Genomic DNA, 6,836 nt, shown 5'->3' with positions numbered 1-6,836 from the left:
TCATTTTTAAATTTTTTCTTTCTTCTCTTTCTCTTTTCTTCTTCTCTTAATTTCTTAACTTGTTTCCCTTCCCAAATTTAGGTTTATCTGCCCTCTCCTCTATTCTCCTTTTCAATTTTTTTCTTGTCCTCTCATTTCTTTTCTACCTCCTTTATTCTAAACATGGTCCTTCCCCTACTCCTCTAATTCTTTAATCTTATTTTCTTTATTTAGGCTCTGTATCTACCAATTCTGCTCCTCCCCCTTTTTTGGGTGTTTTTTATTTGTGCCTTTTTGCTTATTTGTTTGTTTATTGTGTTGTGTTTTCTCCCCATACTTTTTATTTCATTTTTCTATCATTCTTGCTCTCTTTTCTCTTTCCTAATTCTATTTCTCTGGTGATCGTTTTTGTTGGGACTATAGGGGTCTTGTGTACATTCCTGTTCTGTTCTTTCTGTGTTACGTCTTCTCTTGTATTTTGAACTGTTTGGTCAGCACCTCCACAATGGTTGGCACAACATGGTAAGTAGTGAGCCACATAATCAGGTACCCTGAGAGGAGAGATTCCATCCATTAATAGGACAATAACATTCAAGACCAAACTACAACAGGAGAACCCAAATATCTCAAGTAGGGGGCCTTCCTAGAACACCCAGCCCAAGAGACCTAAGAGACTGCACCACTGGGTTCCACAAAATATCTACTACAAAAGATCAACCCAAAAAATCTGGCTGGCATAGCAGTTTGATCTAATACATAGAAACAAATATAAAAGAACAGAAAAAATAGAGAGACAAAGAAACAACCCCCAAATGAAAGAAAAGAAGGAATCACCAGGAAAGGAACTAAATGAAATGGAGGCAAGTAATTTGTCAGATAAAGAATTCAGAGTAATGGTTATACGGATGCTCAAACATCTGAATGAGCATTGCAAGCAACTCAAGGAGAATTATAAGAAGCTGAATGAGAAATACACCAACATGAGTAAGAATGAAAGGGAATAAAGAATGACATAGCTGCAATAAAGAACACCATGGAAGGTTTCAACAGTAGACTAGAAGAAACCTAGGAATGAATCAGTGAGTTAGAAGACAAGGTAGAAAAAAAAAACCCAAGGAGAGCATCAAATGGAAAAAAAAATTAAAGGTAGGAGGAGAGTTTAAGGGAGCTTTGGGACAACATGAAACAAAATAGCATCCACATAATAGGGGTGCCAGAAGAAGAGGAAGCTGAGCAAGGAATAGAAAACCTGTTTCAGGAAATAATGACAGAAAACTTACCTGACCTTGGGAAGAAAAAAAGTCACACAAGTCCAGGAAGCACAGAGAGTCCCAATCAAGATGAATTCAAAAAGACTTACACCAAGACACATAATTAAATTAGAAACATAAAAGACAAAAAAGAATCTTAAAGGCTGCAAGAAAGGTATACAGGGATTTCCCATTGGAATATCAACTGATTTCTCAACAGAAACACATCAGGCCAGAAGGAAATGGCATGAAGTATACAAAGTGATAAAAGCAAGGGACTAAATCCAAGAATACTCTATCCAGCAAGGCTGTCATTTAAAATTGAAGGTGAAATCAGGAGCTTCGCAGACAAAAAAAGAAAGGGAGTTTATTACCATCAAAACAGCAATGCAAGAAATGCTAATGGGACTATTGCAAAAGGAAGAAATGAAAAGGGAAGAAGGAACACAGGCATAAAGAATAAAAATGGCAACAAACAAGTATCTATCAATAATAGCCTTAAACATAAATGCATTAAAGGCTCCAATCAAAAGACATAGGGTAGATGAATGGATAAAAAAACATGACCCATATATATGCTGTCTAGAAGAGACCCACCTCAGAACAAGGGACTCGCGCAGACTGAAAGTGAAGAAATAGAAAAAAAATGTTTCAGGCAAATGGATATGAAAAAGAAAAAAAAGCTGGGATAGCAATACTTATGTCTGACAAAATAGACCTCAAAGTGAAGGCCATAACAAGAGATAATGAAGGCCACTTCATAATACTAAAGGGATTGATACAACAAGAGGCTGTAACTCTGGTAAACATATATGCACCAATACAGGAGCATCCAAATACATAAAAAACTTATGGAGGATAACAAGGGAGAGATTGACAGCAATACATAGTATGGGACTTTAATACTGGATATATCTTCTAGACAAAAAATCAACAAGGAAACAGAGATCCTAAATGACACACTAGATTATATGGAACTAACTGACAACTTCAGAACATTTCACCCCAAAGCTACGAAATATAGATTCTTCTCAAGTGCACATGGGACATTTTCGAAGATAGACCACGTGTTAGGACATAAGCTAAGTCTCTACAAATTTAAGAAGATTGAAATCATATCAAGCATCTTCTCAGACCACAATGGAATGAAATTAGAAATCAGCTATAATAAAAACACTCAAAAATAAAAACATGGAGGCTAAATAACATGCTATTAAATAATGAATGGGTTACCAAAGAGATCAAAGAAGAAATAAAAATTATCCTGGAAACAAATGAAAATGAGCACACAATAATCTCAAATCTACTGGGCACAGTGAAAGTAGTCCTGAGAGGGAAGCTCATAGCACCTCAAAAAAGCAAGAAAAACTTGTAATAAGTAACTTAAAGAATTAAAAAGAGAACAAGAAAAGCACAGAGTAAGTAGAAGGGGAGAAAAATAAAGATCAGAGTGGAAATAAATGACATAGAGACCAAAAAAAACACACAAAAATTACAAAAGATCAATAAAACCAAGACCTGATTCTTTGAAAGGATAAACAACATTAATGAACCACTAGCCAAACTCACCATAAAACGAAGAAAGAGGACCCAAATAAACAAAATAATAAACTAAAGAGGTGAAATAACAACTGACTCCACAGAAGTACAAAGGATCTTTAAAAAAATATATTATGAATGACTTTATTCCAACAAATGGGACAATGTGGACAAAATGAAAAAATTCCTAGAAAAATACAACCTTCCAAAACTCAATCAGAAGAATCAGAAAACCTGAATAGGCCAAAAACTACTGATAAAATTGCAACAGTAATTTTAAAACAAACAAACAAAAACAAAAATAAACAAAAAAACAAACAAAAAACCCTCCCAGCAAATAGAAGCCCTGTTCTGAACAGTTTTACTGAATATTCAAAGAAGAACTAACACCAATCCTCCTCAAACTATTCTAACAAATTCAAGAGGAAGGAACACTTTCTATGAAGCTAGAATTACCCTAATTCCAAAATAGATAAAGACATGACAAAGAAAGAGAACTACAGTCAATATCCCTGATGAACATAGACACTAAAATCCTTCATAAAATTTTAGCAAATCAAATCCAGTAACTCATTAAAAAGATCATACACCATGACCAAGTGGGATTCATTCCAGGGATGGAAGGCTGGTACAATATCTGCAAATCAATAAATGTGATACATCTCATAAACAGACTTCAAGACAAAAATCACATGATCATATCAATTGATGCAGAAAAAGCATTCAACAAAATCCAACACCCTTTTTTGATAAAAACTCTCAGCAAAGTGGGAATAGAGGGAACATACCTCAACATAATAAAAGCCATATATGATAAACCTACACCTAACATTGTATTCAATGGGCCAAAACTAAAACCATTTCCCCTAAGAACAGGAATAAGACAGGGATGACCTCTTTCACCACTCTTGTTCAACATAGTACTTAAAGTTCTAGCCATAGTGAACAGACAAGAATAAGAAAGAAAAGGCAGCCAAATTGGAAAGGAGGAAGTAAAACTCTCATTATTCACAGTTCACATGATACTATACATAGAAAATCCTAAAGACTCCATCAAAAAACACTAGCTTTAATAAATGAATTTGGTGACATAGAAGGACACAAAATTAACACCTCCAAATCCATGGCATTTTTATACACCAATAATGAACTCTCAGAAAGAGAAACAATCCCATTTACCATTGCAACAAAAAAGTTAAGATACTTAGGAATCAACTTAACCAAGGAGATAAAATACCTGTACTCAGAAAACTACAGGACCTTGAAAAAGGAGATAGAAGATATAAACAAGTGGAAGAATATACTGTGTTCATGGATTGGTAGAATCAGTATCATTAAAATGTTTATAGTGTCCAAAGCAATCTACAGATTCAATGTAATCCCTATTAAAATACTAATGACATATTTCACAGACATAGAACAAACACTCCAAAAGTTTATATGGAACCAAAAAAGACCCAAATAGTGGCAACAATCTTGAGAAGGAGGAATAAAGTTGGAGGAATCACAAGACCAGATATCAAGTTATACTACAAAGCCACCATAATCAAAACAGTCTGGTACTGGCACAAGAACAGGCATATAGATCAATGGAACAGAACAGAAGCCCCAGAAATCCACCCAAGCCGTTATATGCAATTAATATTTGACAATGGGGCAGAGACAGTCTTTTCAGTAAATGGTGCTGGGAAAATTAGATAGATATATGCAAAAATATGAAACTAGACCACCATCTTACACCATACACAAGAATAAACTCAAAATGGAAAAACAGTTAAATGTACCAGTAAGTCAAGAAACCATAAAAATCTTAGAAGAAACCCTAGGCAGCAAAATCTCAGACATCTCTCATAGCAATATCTTTACCGATACATCTCAACAATGGAAACTAAGGAGAAAATAAACAAATAGATTACATCAAAATAAAAAGCTTCTGCACAGCAAAAGAAACCATCAACAAAATAACAAGAGAGCCCACTGCATGGGAGAACATATTTGCCAATGATGCATCCAATAAGGTGTTGATCTCCAAATTATATAGGGAACTCATACAACTTAACAAAAGGAAGACAAATAGACACTTCTCCAAAGTGGACATACAGAAAGCCAAGGGACATATGAAAAAATGCTCAAAGTCACTAATTACTTAAGAGATGCAAATCAAAATGACAATTAGATATCACCTCACATCTGTCAGAATGGCTATCATCAACAAATCAACAAACGGCAAGTGTTGGCGAGGTTGTGGAGAAAAGGGAATCTTAGTACACTGATGGTAGGAATGCAGACTGGTACAGCCATTTCGGAAAACAGTATGGAGTTTCCTCAAAAAATTAAAAATGGAACTGCCATTTGACTCAGTGATCCTACTTCTAGGAATATATCATAAGAAACCCAAAACACTCATCAGAAAGAATATATGCACCCCTATGTTTATAACACCACATTTATAATAGCTAAGATTTGCAAACAGCCTAAGTGTCCATCAGCAGAGAAGTGGATAAAAATACTGTGGTACATTTACACAATGGAATACTACGAGGCAATAAAAAAGAAAGAACTCTTACCATTTGCAACAACATGGATGGACCTGGAGAGTATTATGCTAAGCTAAATAAGCCAGTCAGAGAAAGACAAGTATCACATGATCTCACTCATGTGGAATCTAATGAACAACATAAACTGATGAACAAAAATAGACCCAGAGACATAGAAGCATGAACAGACTTTTGAATCTCAAAGGGAAGGCTGGGAAGGGTGGGTGGGGAGAGATCAACCAATGAACTTGTATGCATATATGCGTAACCCATTGACACAGACAATATAGTGGTGAGGGGCCTTGGCGGGCACAGAAGGGAGTGGGCTGGAAGAGGTTAATGAGGGACAAAGGGGAACCTATTTAATACTTTCAACAATAAAGATTAAAAAAAATAAAATATAAAAAAATAAAAATAAGTAAGTAAATAAATAAAAAGGTGGAGAAGTCATGAGCACAATTCTCAGAGCTAGGTGGTGGTGGAAAGAGATAAGCAAGTAGAAATCACTTGTGGCAAACTCTCCGTTCCCCTTACTATACCCATTGCATCCAACATAGGATCCTTTCTCATGGAAGAAGCAATACCTGCTTTGTCTTAAATGCCAGTCCTCAGCTTCCCATTTACCACATCAAACTCGTTTTTAAAGGCTTTAATTATTTACTTAAATTCTGGTTTCACAAACAGAAAATTGATATGGACTTGTAGGAAGCATCTTTTTCTTCCATGGGGAAAAAACCTTGGAAGCCAAGTGCAATGGGCCAGGGTTGTTCTAATCTGTGAAGGGAATAACCTGTTTGGGTAACAGAGGACCTGATGGGTTCATAGCTCCTCTCCGATACCAAGAAAACGCTTACATAACAGGTTCTGTTACACGTTGCTTTCAGTATGTATCTGATAGGATTCTTTAGAACAGTGGTTCTCAACCTTGGCTGCACATTAGAATCACCTGGAAATCTTTTTAAAATCCTGATTTCTGGGCCTCATCCTCCGGAAATTCTGTTTCTTTGTTATGGGGTGGGGCCACAACATTAGTAACAAAGAAACAGAATTTCCGGAGGATGAGGCCCAGAAATCAGGATTTTACAAAGATTCCCAGGTGATTCTAATGTGCAGCCAAGTTTGAGAACCACTGCTTTAGAAACAACATGCTCTTCTCATTAAACCTGTTAGTCTGGTGACATTTCACACAGCTTTAGACCAACTCTATGGAATGGCCTGATTGATTTAACATTCTGTCAGCATTGCTGGCACTGGGTGATTGTTACATAAGTGAGCCAATGGCTGGCTGAGGATATAGAATGCCCAGGATTTGCTCTGTCTTTGCTGCATTTTGAGGTACTCTAAACCCACTCTGGGAACTTATGCTCATTCTGGCTAAAAATTCTTGCAAAATGAAGCTGATGTCACTTCAGAAATGGCAAACTCTGGCAATGCCAACCTGTCAGAATTATGCCACCAGATTATGAAGCAGCACAGTGGAAAAATATGGAAAGGTGAAAATGCATTCAAAATTAGGGAAGTTTGTTTTTGT

This window comes from Myotis lucifugus, unplaced genomic scaffold, assembly GCF_000147115.1.
Source record: "Myotis lucifugus unplaced genomic scaffold, Myoluc2.0 scaffold_29, whole genome shotgun sequence".
NCBI classification, from domain to species: Eukaryota; Metazoa; Chordata; class Mammalia; order Chiroptera; family Vespertilionidae; genus Myotis; species Myotis lucifugus.
The sequence above is the reverse complement of the archived record's forward strand: the minus strand, read 5'-3'. Positions refer to the sequence as shown.